General features: G+C 39.6%; 1 long non-coding RNA gene across 1 annotated transcript; it reads right to left on the reverse strand.

The window, feature by feature from the left end:
* Positions 1-283: 283 nt before the first annotated feature.
* LOC140529868 (uncharacterized) lies at positions 284-17,391 on the reverse strand. Its single transcript, XR_011975711.1, has 3 exons — positions 17,310-17,391; positions 14,617-14,741; positions 284-1,234 (listed from the first exon to the last, which is right to left on the reverse strand). It is a non-coding gene; the product is annotated as an uncharacterized lncRNA (long non-coding RNA).
* Positions 17,392-18,971: the final 1,580 nt, after the last annotated feature.

The raw sequence follows: 18,971 nt of genomic DNA on the forward strand, positions 1-18,971 counted from the left end.
CAAGTAAGTGTTAGAGCTGAAGGGATAATGTTAGGGATTAATACAATGCTTCAGTGTAATCCTTTAAAAAATTAAAATTAAGTTTTATGTTAAAATATTCCAGTATGATTTTTTTCTGGGGTCTTTATGCTATAAATAATTTTGATTGCTATGGTAATGTGAGAAATATGAATGGATAATATCTATTCCCTGTAACCAGCATTTTAGGAGAGTGTCATGGTTAAAAATAGATGGCTGGGAAAAAGAACTTCTGGGTTCTATTCCCAACTCTGCAGCTGAACTCTTTAAGTGATCTTGGGCAATTAGCATCAATGTGATGAAGTTTTCTCATCTACCATTTGAGGGAATAGATGAAGGGGACTTAACTAGGAAGAGCGGGGATTTTTTTAAAAATCCTTTCGGTCCATACAAATTTTTGTACTCAGCGACAAATATATAGGAATTCACTTTGGGTATAAAAGCACTTTTTCCCAGAGGGCCCAGTTAATAGTAATGGATAGAAATCATAATGATATATATTTAGGCTTGATGGAAACAAAACCTTCCTAAGGCTGAGAGGTAGCGAAAAGTGGAACTGGCCTCTTAGGGTTATGCTGAGTTCTACCTCTTTGGCAGTCTTCAATCAGAGATGCCATAGAGAAGACTCTCTTTCAGGCATAGTTTAGATCAGATGGTCCTCTGAAATTCTATGATTCTATGATCTCTGCCCTTTTTTTATAAGACATTCCCACCTTTCTTATTCATAGAATATTCCTCCACTCTCCATCAGCCTTGTTTTCACTTATCATTCCTTATTTTTCATATGGCCTCCCCTCATACACAGTAATGTCTCACATTTAAGTGATGGTTTAAAGCTTGTAAAGCACTTTTCTCACAACTTATCTGGTAATGTGATCATGAATGTTGTACTCCCTCCATTCTGCCAACAATCTAATACCAATAAATGTATAGGTTTTCCTTCCCATTAGACTATAAACAACTTGAGGTCAGGGATTATCTGGGGGGGGTTGTTTTTTTTTTGGGGGGGGGGGTTGTACCCTGAACACTTTGCATAATGCTGGCACATAGGAGGCACCTAATAAATACTTGTTGGTTAAATGAGTAATTCCTAGCATCTGAGGCAGGATTTAAATCCAGGTCTTCTGTATCTGGAAATCATTCCATGATGCTGTTTCCACCAGTTTATTTCCATCAGATCCATTCCCTGGCACTCCCCAGACATGATTCCCTTACACTGGAAAAATAAAAATAAAAAAAAAAGGAGGGAAGGAGATTAGAATCACGGGGCCTTAATCTGGGACCTATCTACTTTTAAAAATATTTTAATGGTTCTGTTTCAAAATAAGTGGCTCTCTTTGTAATCTTCTATATTTGATTTTATGCATTTTCAAAACATTATTTGATAAAGGGGTTCTTAAGCTTCATTAGACTGTTAAAGAAGTCCATTACACACAAAAAGTTAAAATCCCCAGACTTGATGACCCTCAAAGTTAGTTCCTTCCACCTCTAAATTTATTGTTCTTCACTCCTATGAATTCTTCAGAATTTTACCATGCTATTAAAATCTTAAAGTAGGGAGGAACCTAAGGAGAGGAAACAAAGACTTAGGAAAAAGGTCTTTGTGTCTATCTTTTTCTCTTCTGCTAGACTGGAATCTCTTTGGAGGCATGGACCAGTCACAGTTTTCTTCACATCCCCTCCTTCGGGGTTTCTAACACAAGCTTACATGGACCAGAATCTCAGAATGTATTTGCAGTGATTATCAAAAGGCTGATAGAACAAAAGCACCTGCCTGAACAGATACATTTAATTTCCACGTGTACATGTTGGAAAAAAGCAAATAAATGAAAAAACTCTCTTGCTCACATGAGTAAGATCATAGTTTTGCAGAAGTGCTGAAAAATAATCATTGAAAACCTAAAACAGTCTAGGAGGGACAGAGATCATGAGTTTACTGGGGGCATGCTTTATATTCATGGGACCACTTTTGACCACTTTGGGGAAGTCATGTCTGAATAGTTTATTTTGGAAAGCACTCCATGGTTTACAGCACCTTTTCATGTCAATAAACATTCATTCAATGCCTGCTATACACAAAAGCAGCTAGATGGCTCAATGGATAGAGTGCCAGGCCTGGAGTCAGGAAGACCTGAGTTCAAATATGGGCTCAGACACTATCTGTGTGACCCTGGGCAAGTCACTTAACCTTGTTGGCCTCAGTTTCCTCATCTGTAAAATGAGCCGGAGAAGGATATGGCAAAGCACTCCAGTATCTTTGCCAAGAAAACCCCAAATGAGGTCATAAAGAGTTGAAAACAGCTGAACAGCAATATACCAGGCACCAGGCTAAGTGCTGGTCTTGTTCTACACTTACAACAACCATTTAGGTGTATGTAGCTCATAAGTCCCAGAACAGAACTGGGAAGGATCTCAGAGCTCATCTAGTGCAACACCCTTGTTTTATAAGTCATATCAGTCAAATCAAGTCAGCAAACATTTACTGAGCATATCCTGCCTGCCAGATACTACGATCAACTTTGGAAATACAAAGGAAAAACAGTCCTGGTCCTCTTGGAACTAGCAGTCTAACAGAGGAGACAACAGGCAAACTACTGTGCACAAGCAAGATTTGGACAGGGTAAATGGGAGATCATCTTAAAGGGAAGATGCAGAAGAAAAAAGTGAGGCCCAGAGATGTGAAGGGGAATTGCTTAAGCTAAAACATTTATTGACCTCCTATTCATGACACTACACAATGTAGTAGGTACAGAAAGAGATGTAAAAAGTATAAAGCACAGTCTCTGCTCTCCACCATCTCACTGGGGAGATAAAACTAACAGAGGTGAAACCAGAGTGATGATTTTAATGATACATTTCACGGCATATAATTAAATGATAAATGGTATAGTACCGGCTATAAGGAGTTCACAGGAGGGAGAAAGAAATGTGAACTGGAGTAGACCAAGGACAGTTTTATGGATGAGATTAGATACAAATTACCTCTTGGGTGCTAAGTAGGATTAGAACAGTTGTTGATATATTTTGGTCATCTGGCCAGCAGCATGATCTCAATGTTAGTCCAAACCCTTCCTTTAATAGTGAATCCCTGTAAAGGAAGATCACGGCAAGCTACGTGGATATCTTTGAATGAACATCAATCTCCACTACAATAAAGAATTTGGGGGTATGGCATAGGCAACTACCAGTATTCTGGAAACTCCCTCCACAACCCTTATAGACTTAGTTCCCTGGGATAAATATCCAAAGGTTGACTGACTGGTCCAGGGTCACGTAACTCATATATGCTGGAGGCCAAGCTTGAACCAGTATCTTCCTGCTCCCTATCCACTGGGCTACATTCCATCTCTCAACAAAAGTCAACAAGCTGAGTCAATTGGCATCTACTAAGGGCTTGCTATGTGCAAAGCTTTGTGCTAAGCACTGGAAAAACAAATACCAGCAGACAGTCCCTGACCTCCGGTGCCTTACATTCTAATATATGTGTGTATATGTATATATGTGTATGTGCTTATATATATGTATATGTATATATATATAAAATATATTAATATATGTGCATGTGTATATACGTGTGTATGTACAAGTGTATTGTGTATTTGTGTATTTGTCTATACATGTGTATATATATAATATATATATGTGTGTGTGTGTATGTATGTGGAGAGAGACAGAAAAAAGAGAGAGTATGCTTTTTGCATACCTTTGCTTATTGTCTCTTCCATTTGATATTGAGATCCTTGAAGGCAGCAACTGTCTTTTGCCTCTTTTTGTATCCCCAGGTTCGTCACAGTGACTGGCACATAGTAGGCACTTAATAAATGCTGTTTGACTGATTAATGGGGACGGGTGGGAAAGGAAGCTGAAAAGAGTGGAAAGGTGGAGCATGGCAATATCTGGAGAGCTTGGAGTAGAGCCCAAAATAGAATAATGCCATGAATGGTCTGGGTACTTTCCTTAAAATGCAGGTTCTGGGAGGAACAAATCATTCAGAAGAATGGGCTGAAGGGGCCGAAGGGGCTTCTAATGCTGGAAGGCTAGGGTAGAGTGAGAATCCAGAGGGAAGAGACTTTGGGGAGGCTGCTCTGGTCTGGTAGAGAAGTCAGGAGAAAAGTTTAGAGAGGAAGGAAGAGAGGACTTAGTTCAGATGCCAGATCTGCCCCTTAATATCTGTGCATGTGACTTTGGACAAGTCATTTACCCTCTTTTGGACTTAATTTCTATGTCTTAAAAATCAAGAGCTAAGACTTGATCCTATCTATGGTCCCTTCAATTATAAATTGCAAACCTTAAAGTGCTATTAAAATGTCAGCTATTATTGTTGTAATTAATTTATCATTAATTATAATAAAATAATTGATGCTTATAACAAAATAATAAATGATGACAAATAACTCTCTGGTCCTCAAGAGATGGGATTTCAGTTATGACTTAAGGACTCCAGGAAAGCCAGTAGGTAGAGATGAGAAGAGGGAAGGGAAAGGACAGTCTGAGACAGTGTTTGGAGTCAAGAGATGGAGCATCTTGTTTGTGGAACAGTAAGAAGGCCAGTGTCACTGGACTGAAGAGTACGTGTTAGAGAGTAAGGTATAGAAAGAGCAGAAAGGTCACAGAATTTAAAGAATTCCAAAATCACAAAATTCTAACTTTGGAAGGGACATGAGTCCAACTCCTACCTTAACACCTCACCTCCCCCACCAACACATACAACAAGTGGTTGTCCAGCCTTTCTTCACAGACCTCCAGTGAGAAGGGAACCACTGCCTCCTGCTATCCTTCTCATGATCTGCTTGGTATATATAATACAAACATGGATTACTGTAATACAAAACGGAACATGATAAGTGAGGTATAAACAAACATTTGTTCCCACAGCTGTCTAAAGGCTTCTGCTGTCTCCAAAGCTGGAACAGCTGAGACCTACCTGAGTGGCCAGGCCCTCTGGATTTATGAGGCCGTTTAGGGTCCCTGACCAGTCATCCTTACAGTCAGTGTTACTTGGAGTTGGGATACAAGAGGAGTAGCTGAACATTCCGGGGCTAGTTAGGACCCTGGATACCCCTATTACTTCCAAGAATCACCATTGGCTATTTGGATTAAGGATCTAGTCACAGGAACTCTGAGAGAAGGAAAAGGCATTCCAAGTGGGAGCAACCTAGACAAGATAAATAGAAATTAATTTGACACACGTATTTACAAACTAAAATAGTACTTATCATCCCAGACAAGAATCAGTAGAATTTTCCTGGTCCACTTTAAGGAGACAGCCTATGAAAAGACAACAAATATCATTGTCCTATAGAGGAAAGAAAGACTTGGGTTCAAATGTGAGATCTGCCACTTAGTTCCTGTATGACATTGGGCAAGTGGCTTAACCTCTCCCTGGCTCCGTTGCTTATCTGTAAAATGGGAGGGGAGAGGGGGGTTTGGACTAGATGAGCCATAAAGTCTCTTACTGCTTTAAGTCTATAATGGTCAATGGGGGAAAATAAGGTTAGCTAGGAAGGGTGAAATCCTCCTAGATTGTAGGTGCTCTTGACAGTAAGATGAAAGAATTTATATTTGATGAAGTAGGAAATCAAAAGCCCCCAGAAATGCCCATGAATAGAGGTGTAACGTGATTTTACAAGTACTTAGGAAACTCTAACAGCAATATGATAATAAAAATAGTTAATATTTATATAGCTCTTTAAGGTTTGATGAGAAAAATTAAGTGACTCACACAGTTAAGTAATATCCGAGTCAGGAGTTGAACTCAGATCTTCTTGGCTTCAAGTCCAGCACTCTATGGAACATGCCACTTAGCTGAATTATTTGAATAAAAGGAAAAACTGCAGTCACAAAAGCCCACTTGAAGATTACAGACAGCAGGTGGTAGATAGTCTCACTGTACTCTGCCCTGGTCAGACCACATCGAGGCTGTTGTGTTTAGCCCTGGACACCACATTTTAGGAAAGAAATTTGCATATTTCAGTGCCTCCAGTGAAAAATGGCCAGGATTGTGAGGAAATTCAAAGCTATTCCTTAAAAGTATCATTTGAAGGACCTGACAATGATTTAGGTTGGAGAAGGGAAGTCTTTGGGGAGATATCCTAGCTAATTTCAATATTCTAAGGTTTCTCTTCTGGAAAAGAGATTAGATTTGTTTTCCTTGGCATCAGGAGACAAAACTAATACCAATGAATAGAAGTTGTGGGGAGATTGATTTAGGCTCTATTTAAAAAATCTCCCTAAAGAATTTGAGTCATGCAAAGTGAATGGGGTTACTTCTATAGGTTATGTTAGTCGGTAGGTAGAGAACTCTTTTTCTCCAGAGGTCTTCAAGAAGGAGCTGATGCCATAGAGATGTTTCCTGCTCAGAAGTGGCCTGAATTTGATGATCTCTGAGGTGCCTTCTTGCTCAGAGAGTCTGTGACTATGTTAATAGTGACAGTAAGGTCAAAAAGGTGAAGACAGTTTAGAGAAGAATGGGACATGATCCTTTTGGGATTATCTGTCTCATAGACAACATCTAAGGCCCTAAGGATCATTGCCTCCTGGAGACAAGACATCTTTATACAGAGCAAATTATAAAAAGAGAGCTTGTGGATGAATCACTGTCTTGAAACTAATAACAGATTATACTGAGAGTAAAAGGTCCTCTAGTGGGGTCTCATACTGGAATAATGTCTCGGTCATACATTCAAGTTTGCAGAGAAGATAACTGAGTTGAAATCATTATTGCTTCTATGAACTGAATGTAGGTCCATTAACATCAGCCAATACTATCTTTTAGTCCCTAAGAAGTCAATGGATGTTTTGTGAGCAGATGGTCTACAGATTCAAGGGGGAATGGTGGGGGGAGGAAATCAATGGATATTTAAGTAAGCAACTGAGTTATGAATAGTAAAAGCTTTATATGTTCTGATGTGCTCTTTTTCTTGGTGATATAGACAAAACTATAGCGTTAATAAAACAGGGCCAATGCTAGTGATTTATAGCCATAGAAGTGAAAATCGATCTCACTTTAAACTCAGGTTGCTTCGTGCCCATAGAATCTAGAGTGCTGGATTTAGAGGCAGGATGGCCTGAAATGTGGGCAAGTAATTTCATTTCTGTAGGCCTCATCCTTTTGGACTGTAAAATGGGGCTAATAATACCTCTAGTAACCTCAGTAGCAACACCAGCAAGAGCATTTATATATCTTCTAATATGTTCCAAGCACTTTGCTAAGGGATTTACAAATATTATCTCATCTGATCCTTACCACACATTGGGGCGTAGGCTACTATTATCCCGATTTTATAACTGAGGAAACTGACACAGTCAGAGGTTAAGTGATTCACCCAAAGTCAGACAGCTAGTGATACTAAAAATAAGGCTAACATTTATAAAGTCCTTGCTATGTGCCAGGCACTATGCTAAACACTTTGCACTTATTGTCTCTCACAACAACCCTGGAAATAGGTTCTATTTTTATATTCATTTTATAGATGAGAAAACTGGGGCAAACAGAAGTTAAGTGACTTGCTTAGAGTCACACAGCTAGTAGGTGTCTGAGGCAAGATCAGAACTCAGGAAGATAAAGCAGGTCTTCCTGACTCCAGGCCTAGCACTTTATCCACCATGCCAACTAGATGCCCTAAAAAAGAAATCTTCATGACCAGTCATAGCAAGGAGCCCTATCACTTAGCTAGGCTGGTCCTCAATACAAAAGACTTGAAGTCCATACATAGTCAGATTCACAATGCTTTTCCAGTTTGGTAGGTCCTGCCAGAGTTAAATCAGGTCAAGTTAAGACATCATGTCAGTTTGATAAAGAAAGTCCAGAAAGTCAGGAGTGTAGCCAAGGGAGGAATGAAAGAGTGAAATGTGACTGGCCTGGGTACTTTCCTTGAAATGAAGATTCTGAGATGAACTAGTCAATTTAGGATGGCATGACATAGAGTGAAATAATCTTTCAGGGAAAGAAGGCTCCTAAGAAAGTTTGCATTCCAACATTACCTTTGAGAATAAACTCAGAATCTCCCTCAGGTCTCAATGATTGCCATGACATTGGAAATCAATCTCTAGCTGGTCCCATCAAGCTAGAATATTTTTGAGTTTGGGCCCCAAGAATCAGTCAATCAGCCAGTCAACAGGTAATTATTAAATGATTACCCTCTACCATGTACTGTACTTAATTCTTCAAGTCACTTAATGTCTAAGCAACTAACATGTCAAACTCAGAAATGGGCACCATATTTAAAGATTTCTGGAGGCCACATATTGACTTGGAAAAAAACACATTAATATTATCTATGGTTTATTGTATTTTTTACTTATTTTGTTAAATATTGCCCATTTACATTTTAATCTTATTCAATCTACACTCCAGAATATTATGGGCCAAATACAGGAAATAGGCTAAGCATTTGGCAACTCTCTAAAACAATAAGTTTTCATTAGGAGGAGTTTTTTCACTTGGGAGTTCCCTATAATAATGAAAACACAGGTCCAATCCTTCCTCCCTACATGTTTTTATGAACTATAACTACATCCCCTATATGAATCTTTGGTATCTCCCATTAAATCTTAAATTTATGTCAATTTTTACCCCTTCTTATGTGCCCCCCCCCAAAAAAAGAAGCTCCCCAAACACAGGAAATGTTTCTTTTTTTTTTTCCTTTTCAACAACCAGGCCACCAAACATACCATTGACCCTTCCAGACCACATTCCCACTCTCCAACTATCTCCAACCCCCACCATATCTTGGTCTCTATCTATGCACTCCCCTCCTCACAGGGGAGTCATTTGCTTTATTTTCTCCCAAAGCAGTCTATAACTCTACTGGTACTTCCTGCAGTCTCTTTGACATGGTCCCTGACCCTTTCCTTTTCTCCCATTTTCACACACACACACACACACACACACACACACACAGACACACACACATACACACATACCATCAACCCATCACTTACTATCTTCATTAGAATGTAATATTTGAAATCAAGTTTCACTTGCTTTTTTTTTTTTACAGTGACTAAATTTCCCCCCAGGGAAGCCAAAATGGTCAGTGGATAGAGTGCCAGACTTGGAGATAGAAAGACTCATCTTCCTAAGTTCAAATCTGGCCTCAGACATTTACTAACTGTGTGAGCCAAGGCAAATCACTCAACCCTATTTGCCTCAATTCCTCCTCTGAAAAACTGAGCTAGAAAAGGAAATGGCAAACCACTCTAGTATCCGTGCCAAGAAAACCCCAAATGGGGTCATGAAGAGTTGGATACAACTCAACAACAACAATATTCTCCCAAACCACCCCTTTCCCTTCTTCACCCTCCAAGAGAGCCATCCCATGTAACAAAGACTATTTTTAAAAGGAAAAAAGGGAAAAAATCACTAAACTCAATCTATGCTCCAAAAAAATCTGAAAATATATGCAATGTTCTACACCTGTGGATTTCCTGTGTCTGCAAAAAATCAAGAGAGATTTCTTCTCATTGCTTGTTCTATGTAATTTTGCAATGTCCAACTTTTGACTGTTTTGTGATTGTTACTTTGCTTGTTTTTACATCCCCAGGCCTTAGCATATTATCTGGCATGTAGTAAGCGCTTACAAAATTCTCTTTCTTCCTCCCTCCCTCTTCCTTTCCATTCCTTTCCTCTTCTTTCCTTTTCTTTTTCCCCAATACCTAGCACAGAATAGGCCCTTTAAAAAATACCCAACATCCCACTGCACAGAGTTCCTCCACTCTCCCCACCATGAAGAGAGCAGATCTGGGGAAAGCTGCATCTCAGAAGAGTTAAAAAGCAACAGAGCCTTTGTGAAGCAGCCCTGCCCCCTTTTCTGGGAGATCTAATGATTTCTTAAATGTTACTGATCCCTCACCTCTGAAGATCACAGCCTTTCCCAGACCTTTCGATTCTCCCCACCCAAACAAGATATCAGAGACTCTATCCATGTTAAGCCCCTGCTTCTATAATCATTGACAAACCACAAAGTCTGTTCTCTGGGCTTGTAATGTGGAGTTTACAGATGAAGATAAAGGAGTGTTCTTTGAATGACAGGCTTTGAATCCAAGCCTGAGAACCTGGGTACCTGAACTAACAATGACAAGGCTACCTGGGCCTCAGCTCTCAAAGGGTGGAAACAGGAGGTGTCAGAATGACCAAGCCCCACTTCCGGCTTGGTGGATGCTGCCAGCAAGAGGTCTGGGTTTTATTGAAGCTTGCCCTAATTTCTCTTGTTTTATACTATTGAATGGTTCATTTGCTTTCAAAGCCTCAGGGGGCAGGAGAGGAGGCAGGGAACAAATTAAGTCCAAAAAGGGCAAATGACTAGTTCCAGCTACCCTAGGTGTGTCTGGCTCCCTGGTTTTGGGTTGGTTTTTTTGTTGTTGTTGTTAGGGGATACACATGGGGAGGAGGAAAAGCAATTTCTCCAGGAATAGCCTCAGTTGACTCAGGAACAACCTCACAACTGACCTAACAAGTCAAGCTTTGATACAGGTCTTGAAAAGGAGACAGACTAAAGAAAGGCTGCCAATCCCAGAAACCAATCAAGGCTTCACTTACATGAAATTGCATTGGCACTGTTGGGAGAAGGAGGAGGAAGGGGAAAATCCAACAAAAACAAAGCTATCCCCATGAATCCACCGTGGAGAGTTACTGATTAGTGGAGAGTCTGGGCCTGAGCCTTTGGTGTGCTGTTAAGGACTTAATAAGCGGTGATTATGAGCACGCTGTTCCATGGTGTTTGTTACTTAAGACTTCCAAATGGGAACACCAAGAGAAACAAGGAAATAGAAACATTTATGGCCGTTACACCACATAATACATGCACACACAAACACACACCCTTGCTTAATCCTGGTCTATAAAACTTTATTTACATAGCTGTCAACAGAAAAAATCTTGTGCTTAGAAGTTTCTGTAGTCTTAACAATAAGAAATTACTGCTGGGTCCCAGAGGCTGGGGCCCTGGGCCCATTCTCTCCCCCTTAGGGACCTCTCTGCTCAGAATAAAAGTGTGCTGACCAGACCGGAGTTCAGTTTAGAGGTGAGGGGATGGGTAGCAGGGCCCCTAATGAAAATGAAGCTAAATTTCTTTTTTTTCACCCTCCTTGGCTTCTTAATAACTGCCCTATTCCTTACTTATTTATAACCTAGATTTAGACTCTTGTCTAGGGTTTCTCCAAAGGTGGAGAAGAGAAAGGTACTCTGTATACATTATGAATCAGATATGGAAGTTGTTTCTTTCTGACATTTAAAAAAGATTCTTAGAAGGGTACCATGACAGGAATACTGACATTAACAGAAACATGCCACAGTAAGGTCAATGCCACACTAAGTGGCATTGCTACCTGGTTCACTTGACTGTGAGACTGATCCTTAAATCTCATCAGTTCATAGTTTATGGGATTGCTGATTAAGCGTTTTGCCTTTCATCTTGGGTCTTTGCTGTCTAAGCAATTTCCAGTACATGGCTACTAGCAAAGCAAGCCAGGTTTGAGCTCTGTTCCCCTCCAGTGCTGGAGCTTGATTGGCCACCAGACAGTGGCACTCAGTGAACCTTCAAAACTCTTGAACTCAGGCAACCAGAGAGCTAGGCATAAACTCACCTACTAGAGTTCCCCTTGAACTAACTGCCACTTGTATAAAGTCACCATGATTCCATGAAAAATGGCCTGTCTTGACCACCTTTCACTAGGAGTCCCAGACTTACTTAATGCCACCTCCTTAGGTCTCAGAGGAAGAGACAGAAGCTGCTTTTCTTTAATTAACTCACATCTTAACCCCTACTTTGTCACCTCCCTAATACCCTCCCTTTCTGTCATGGGCTAGGGACAGTCCAAGGGACCAGTCAGGGTTTATCATGTATACCAAAAGACTTAGTCTTCTTAGAGGCAGATAACTGACCAGAAGTACTCAGGGATTATCTAATCTCTCGTGGTACCAAACGCTGAGTTATCTATTTGTTTGGCCAGAAGCAATAAGGTAATATCACGCAAGCTAATTATAATGCACCTTACAATAATAATGCACTACAATTTGGTGGACCAGCTAGGGGGACTTCCTTGGAATATTTGCTTTTTGAGTGCATACAGACCTACTTACCTGTCTCTCTTCGGAAGGAAAGGACCCACAAGTGTGAAAAGCCCATCATGTTACCTGAAGGCTGAAACATACCAACACCACCTTTATAACACTTAGAATTGTGTCAAGCTGGGAAACCAAATGAACTTGCAAAGTCATGCACACTGGCTCAATCTGGGAGAGAGAAAGAAAAAAAATCTTCCTTTGAAGGAAGCTAAATCAATCCCTAGTTCAAATTGAATTTGGACAATTCTGCAAAGCTCCAAGAACAATCGGTACTTAAGGACTTAAGGTGCAGGCAAATAATGTTTCATTTAAAAGAAATTGAATGAGGATTACTGACAGAGAAAGTTTTGATGCCATTTTGTCATTAGTTAAAGTCAAATTATGCCACTACTGGCAGTGTCTTGGATGTCTCAATCCTGCCTCCTTTCTCTTTCATGCATAAGTAGCCCCATCCTAGTTGGGCTATGTCTCCATCTCATTAAAGCCTTGACATGCAAATGTTTCATAAGTGTTGCCTGAAGACTTTTGTCTCATGCAAAATTTAGCTTAAATTCGAATGGCTTGCAATACTTTGTTATTCACAAACCTTCTGTTCGGTTTGCTGACACTCCTTCTTAGGCGGCTCTCATGGTGATTCATTATCTTGTGATATAGATTTCCAAGTATCATCTTTGTATTGATTTTTATATCTTTAATAACCACTCCACAGAAGATGGCTCCACTTGGTGTCATTGATCGCATCAAAAATTCAAGGCTTACAGAAATACTAGAGGGCTAATTGGTAGCAGAACATTTCAGACTTAATCTTAATGCAGGCTTAATCTTCTGTACTAAACCTACCTGAAGGTTTCCCCTTAGAACCTATCAGGGAAACTTGAAGACTGGGTTGGAAAAACACCTGGAGAAAGCATGACAGAACCCAGTGGTGAAATGGACAGCCCACTCGGACAATGCAGATAGCAAATATCTGGACGTGGAAATCAATCCTTTCATCTCTTGTCTCTACACCTGGAACGGTAGTTACTTTCTACCTCTACCCCCTCAGGCTCCATAAAGTCAGATCATGTCTGTATGTCTGAAACCAGAAGCTATCAAAGGAAATGCCCCAAATTCTCCAGTAGAATGTTATCCTGGCATTCAATCTGTCTCCTTTTTATTTTTTTTTTACATTTCTAGAAATGCAGAATGAAAGTCACACTTATATTAACATACTAAAATAGCAATTCATTTAGGAGTCAGGATGGAATATCCAAAAAGTCCTCAACATTATGCATTAACTAAGGACATGAATGGTTTCACTGAACAAAAGAATACAAAAATTATAGGCTTAGGTTTGGAAGGGACCTCCTCGGTAATCTATTCCATCCCTTTTGTTTTTGGATAGAGCACCAATGCAGGAGTCAGGAGGACCTGAGTTCAAATCTCACCTCGGACACGACACTCACTGGCTGTGTGACCTTGGGCAAGTCATTTAACCCCAGTTGCCTCATCCTGGGTCATGTCCAATCATCCTGATGAATATCTGGTCACTGGGTTCAGATGGCTCTGGAGAAGTGAGGCTGGTGACCTGCACAGCCCTCCTTCACTCAAAACAAAGATGGTATGGTCTTATTCAGCAATGAAGGACTAACCCACCACACAAATGAGCTTAAACCCAACAGTTTAAGTGTCTTGCCCAAGATTACATAGGCATTAAGTAGAAGAACCAGGATTCAAACTCAAGTCTTCTGATTCTAAATCCAATTTTCTTTCCACACTGTTACCCATGGCTGTATGGCCTAGTGGAGAGAATGCTGATCCCAAAATCAGAAAAAAACTGGGTTCAGTTCCTACCTCTGAGATTTACTTGCTGTGTGACTTGGAATATGTCATTTATGCCTCAGCTTCCCCACCTAACTTTGGATTAGTTAGCCTCTTAAGTATCTTCTGGCTTTGAATCTACAATAATGTCCTTTTTTAGTCTGGATGGGATGAACACATCCATCCTTTAGATGGAATGGGAACAGAGGGAAGGCCCTGGAAGTAAGAGAGATTGGGAAAGGCTCCTATAGAAGGTCATATTTTAGCAGGAATTTAAAGCAAGCCAGGAAGGAGAGATAAGGAGGCAGAGAATTCCAAATATGGAAAGACAGAGAAAATGCCTGAAGTTGGATGATGTGTTTTATGTGAACAACAATAAAAAGGCCAGTTTTGCTGGAACACAGTGACTGTTGTGCCTTTCTTTGTATCCCCAGCCTTTAGCACAGGGACAAGTTTATAGTAGGCTCTTAATAAGTGCTTGTTGACTTGATGTGACTTGATTTAAATACAAAATACATAGAAAATAAATTAAAAAGTAATTTGAGAGGAAGGAGAGAATGTACTAACTCCCTCAGAGATCAGGAAATTCCTCATGCAGGAGATAGAAATAGGAAACTTCTGGTATCTCGTAAAGTTCGTAATGTTTTATTTTGTGTTTTTTTTCCTTCTTGCTATTTAAGTTTGTTTAGATCTTGAAATCCTATAAAATATATATTCTAAATATTACTCACTAGTAATTTCCAAACTCCCAAATTTTTCATTCAGCATTGAGGTAGTTCTTTGGAGGCTGTGCCATTTATTCAAAGCTTCATAGTCATACGGCATCACAGGAAGAATGCTGGTGTTCAGAGATGACCTTTGTTTCAAGGAGATGTTTGGGGTCATTAAAAGTACTGCACAATTTCCCTAAGACCTATTCTCTTCCTCCTATTCAATTCTGAGCCAAGTTCATTGTGTATCTGTAGAGCTATCCATGACAAACACTCCCATGAACAAGCTCTGTGGGTTATCCCAACAATACGTATTCTTCATCCATCTCTTATAAGAATACTCTTGGTTCATATTTCCTTAGCACTTTAAGGTTTACAAAACACTTTCCCTGCACTGATCCTATGAGGTGGATAGTATAAGTATCACACGCATTTTAGAGATAAGGAAACTGGGGTTTGAGTCCCCCCAGTGATAGTTAAAGGATGTGTGCAGAGAATAAATTCAAAATATCAATATTCACATAAAAAATGAAAAAAGTTCCTAATCATTAATAATTAAGGAAATACAAATTAAAGCAGTTTTGAGGTTCTACTTCAAACCCATCAGATTTGCAAAGTTGACAGAAAAATAAAATAACAAATGTTGGAGGGCCCGAGGGAAACCAGGCACATTAATGCATTGCTGGTAGAGCCCAATCCAGTCCAGTTGTGTCAGGTCAGTAGTCCAGTCCTTATTATGTGTTGGGCACAATGGTGAGCACTGAGGAAAGGAAAGGAAAGGAAAGCAAAAATCTTCCCTGACTTCAAAGAACTCCTAATCTAATGGGAGAAACAACATGTTAACAACTTTGTGTGAATAAGGTATATAAACAGGAAGTAATTTCAAGGGAAAGGCATTCAGGAAAGCAGTTTAGAAGTACAACAAAAAATTATTCAAATGTACATCCTTTATCTGAGCAAAGCCTTTATCAATCCTGTATCCCCAAAGAGATGAAAGAGAGAAAGGACTTATAAAGACAAAAATATTTCTAGTAACTCTTTTCATGGTGGCAAAGAACTGAAAATGAATGAGTATCCCATCAATTATGAAATGTCTGAACAAATTTTGGGACTTATGGATGCAATAGAAACTATTGTGTCATTAGAAACAATGAAGGAGATGTTTCCATAGAAACCAGGGAAGACTTAAATGAACTGATGCATACTGAAGTGAGCAGAACCTAGAAAATAATTTATACTATAATGATATGATATAAATGAACAACTTTGAAAGACTTCAGAACCCTGATCAATGTGGTTGCTCAGTCATGATGCCAGAGGCTTGATGAAGAATGTCCCCCACCCCTGACATCTCAAGAGAGGATGCACCAAATATGCAGAATTAGCATTTTGGATTTGGTCAGTATAGGAGTTTAACTATGTTTATTTGTTACAAGGGCCTTGTTTTTCTTTTTCTCCCACCCTACCCCTCTCCCCCAAGTGGCAAGGGGAAATATGAGAGAAAATACATGCTTGTTGGTTGTATAAAAAAAAAGAAAAAGAAAAAGAAAGAAAGAGAGAAAAAGAAAGAAAGAAAGAAAGAAAGAAAGAAAGAAAGAAAGAAAGAAAGAAAGAAAGAAAGAAAGAAAGAAAGGAAGGAAGGAAGAAAGAAAGAAAGAAAGAAAGAAAGAAAGAAAGAAAGAAAGAAAGAAAGAAAGAAAGAAAGAAAGAAAAAGGGGGAAGATGGGTGCTTAAAGAGATTAGATGATTTGCCCATAGTCACAAAGCTGGGATCCAAACCTACATTTTCCTAACTCCAAATCAAGTGTACTTGCCCACTATATTGCTTGATAATGAGAATGTGTGTTTCTCATGTAATTAAATTTATAAGAAAGGAAACAAGCTTTTATTAAGTACCTATTGTGTGCCAAGCATTATGTTATGCACTTTACAAATATAATCTCATTTGAACCCCACAACAGCTCTGGAAGGTGAGTGTTATTATTATCATCCAGTTTTACAGTTAAGGAAACTGAGGTAGACAGAGGTTAAGTTACTCGCCCAGAGAACAAAGCTAGTAAGTGCCTGAGGCTGGTTTTTATTTCAGGTCTTCCTAACTCCACTACAAGAACTCTGTTCCCTCCCTCCTTGTAGCCATTATAATCCTGGATACACAATGTGTTGAATCGATTTTTGTTCTATATGAAGTGTTATAGTCATATATTAATGTTAGTTTAAAAGAAGGTGTCAAGGATGTGATGTTCAAGTGAATGGCCAATGCCCCAAGTCATAAATCAACCTTCCCCCCTGACCTTATCCATTTACATCACTTTCTTATAACTTCTTTTTCCTCGTTTCCCAACCCTTTCCTTCATGGATTTTAGTCATGGATTACTCTTCCCTTCCCCCAACCCAGCGCACTTTAGTCTAACTGCTAATTTGCAGTCATCTCTGGGTAGTGCTATTTTCTCTACAGCCCTCCAAGGAGACCCAGCTCACCTCTCCTAATCAGGCTGCACCTGTCAACATGGTAAATCCCCAAATTCCAAAGCATTAGAGTATTCACTGATTTCATAGCAGGGTAACCGAATTCCAGTCTGCCACTAGTTAAATGGCCTTGATTTGGACCCCTCTATTGTTTCTTAGAAGGAAAAAAAAGACCTCCCCCATCTTTCATGTATCTGTGTTTGTAGCCCTGTATTTAATTTTTGCCTTATCTGGTTATTTCCTAATACCTGAAACCAAATGGGCTGGTTCTTAAGCAGCTTCAGATTTGGTTTAAGCATTCAGATCCATTAAGGAGCAAAGGAACGACTTTCCTCCTAGATCCTGCTGAAGCTAAATTCATTTTCCATCTGTCACAAAGCAGGATTATGACACACTCAGAGCTGGGGAGGAGAGGATGAGAACAGCCCCTGGGGGGATTCAGGCTCCCTAAGTCCAGTGAGAACGATCTTCTCCTCACCAAGCAATTGCCAGTTCTCCCCTGGGCTGTCCTAACTAATTTGTAATAAACTGGGGGTTTTTAAGGGATCTGTGTTTCTCAGTGTATGCATTTCTTTTGCCCTACACATACACCCACTCTTCCAGTAACACTAGTTGGTATAGATTATTTTAGATCTACGTTAGGATGTTAGGATCTTGTTGCCCCTTCAAGGAGTGGTTTGCAGAGGCAGTCTTCAGAAGTTAACTTGTTTTTGAAGGTTCTTTGTGAAAGAAACAATCTGTTATCTCTGCATTATCCAGGTTGATCAGAGATGGAGGAGATGAGGAATTTTTTTTTGGACCAAACCTGTAATTTCATCTTCCTAGGAAACCCTGTTTAAGGAAACTCCCTGAACCTTCTGAGATAAACTCTTTCTTACAATGTAAGGAACCCTGTTACAGTCTTAGTTGCCTAGAGCTCTTGCCCAGGGTCACATGCCCAGTTGTATCTAAGTCCTTCTGACTCCCCTAAAGGGCTTGCTCTATCTCTCAGAACACATAGTTATAAATCAAATACTCCACCTAATTCAACTGGATTATTATTAAGAGCAGTTAATATCATTCTACTCTATGGTGTAGAATAGTGGAAAGAGCACTGTCCTAGGTAGGAGTCAGATCTGAATTCTAGTTTCTGTTTATTTGCCCCTATCTGAGCTCTTGGGCCAGTCATTCTAATTCACATTTACAAATGAGGGGACTGGACTGAATGATTTCTAAGGTTCATCCACATCTCTATGAGGTGAGATGTGGAAATGAAAGTTACCAGAAAGAAAGAATGGAGGGAGCAGGGATGGAATACATACATACATACACACATACATGTATGCATGTGTGTATACATACTTACATATACCTATATACACACATATAGATATACATATGTATATATGTACTATATAAAGAAAATAAATACAATTTAATATAGTCATTAACTACAAAATAGCTTTAAAATAAGGATGCTAGCTAGTGTTTGAAGACTTCAGTAAAGAGGGTGGTACTTCAGTTTCATCTCTAAGGAAAAGAGGGATTCAATGACCCAACAGTGAGAAAGCATGGGGAGGAAGCAGAGAGGGGAGGAAGCAGAGGGGGGAGGAGACACAAAGAAACAGAAACAGGGATAAAGTGTCACGTGTGAGAAACAGAGAGAAGACCAGTTTGACTGCATCACAGAACACCAGAGGGAAAATAATGCATAATGAGGCTTGCAAGAAAGGTTGGAGTCCAGATTGTGAAGGGCTTTGAAAGTTAAACAGGGCAGTTTGTGCTTTTTCCTAGAGGCAATAGAGAGCTACTGAGTAGATATAGAGAATCTTCCTATTAGGGAAGAGGATTTCTATTAGAAGGGGCCACAGGAATGTTCTAGTTAAAACAGGCTGGCAAATTGTATGACTGCCAATGGTGAGGAATAATTT

Source organism: Notamacropus eugenii, chromosome 2 (genome assembly GCF_028372415.1).
Source record: "Notamacropus eugenii isolate mMacEug1 chromosome 2, mMacEug1.pri_v2, whole genome shotgun sequence".
NCBI classification, from domain to species: Eukaryota; Metazoa; Chordata; class Mammalia; order Diprotodontia; family Macropodidae; genus Notamacropus; species Notamacropus eugenii.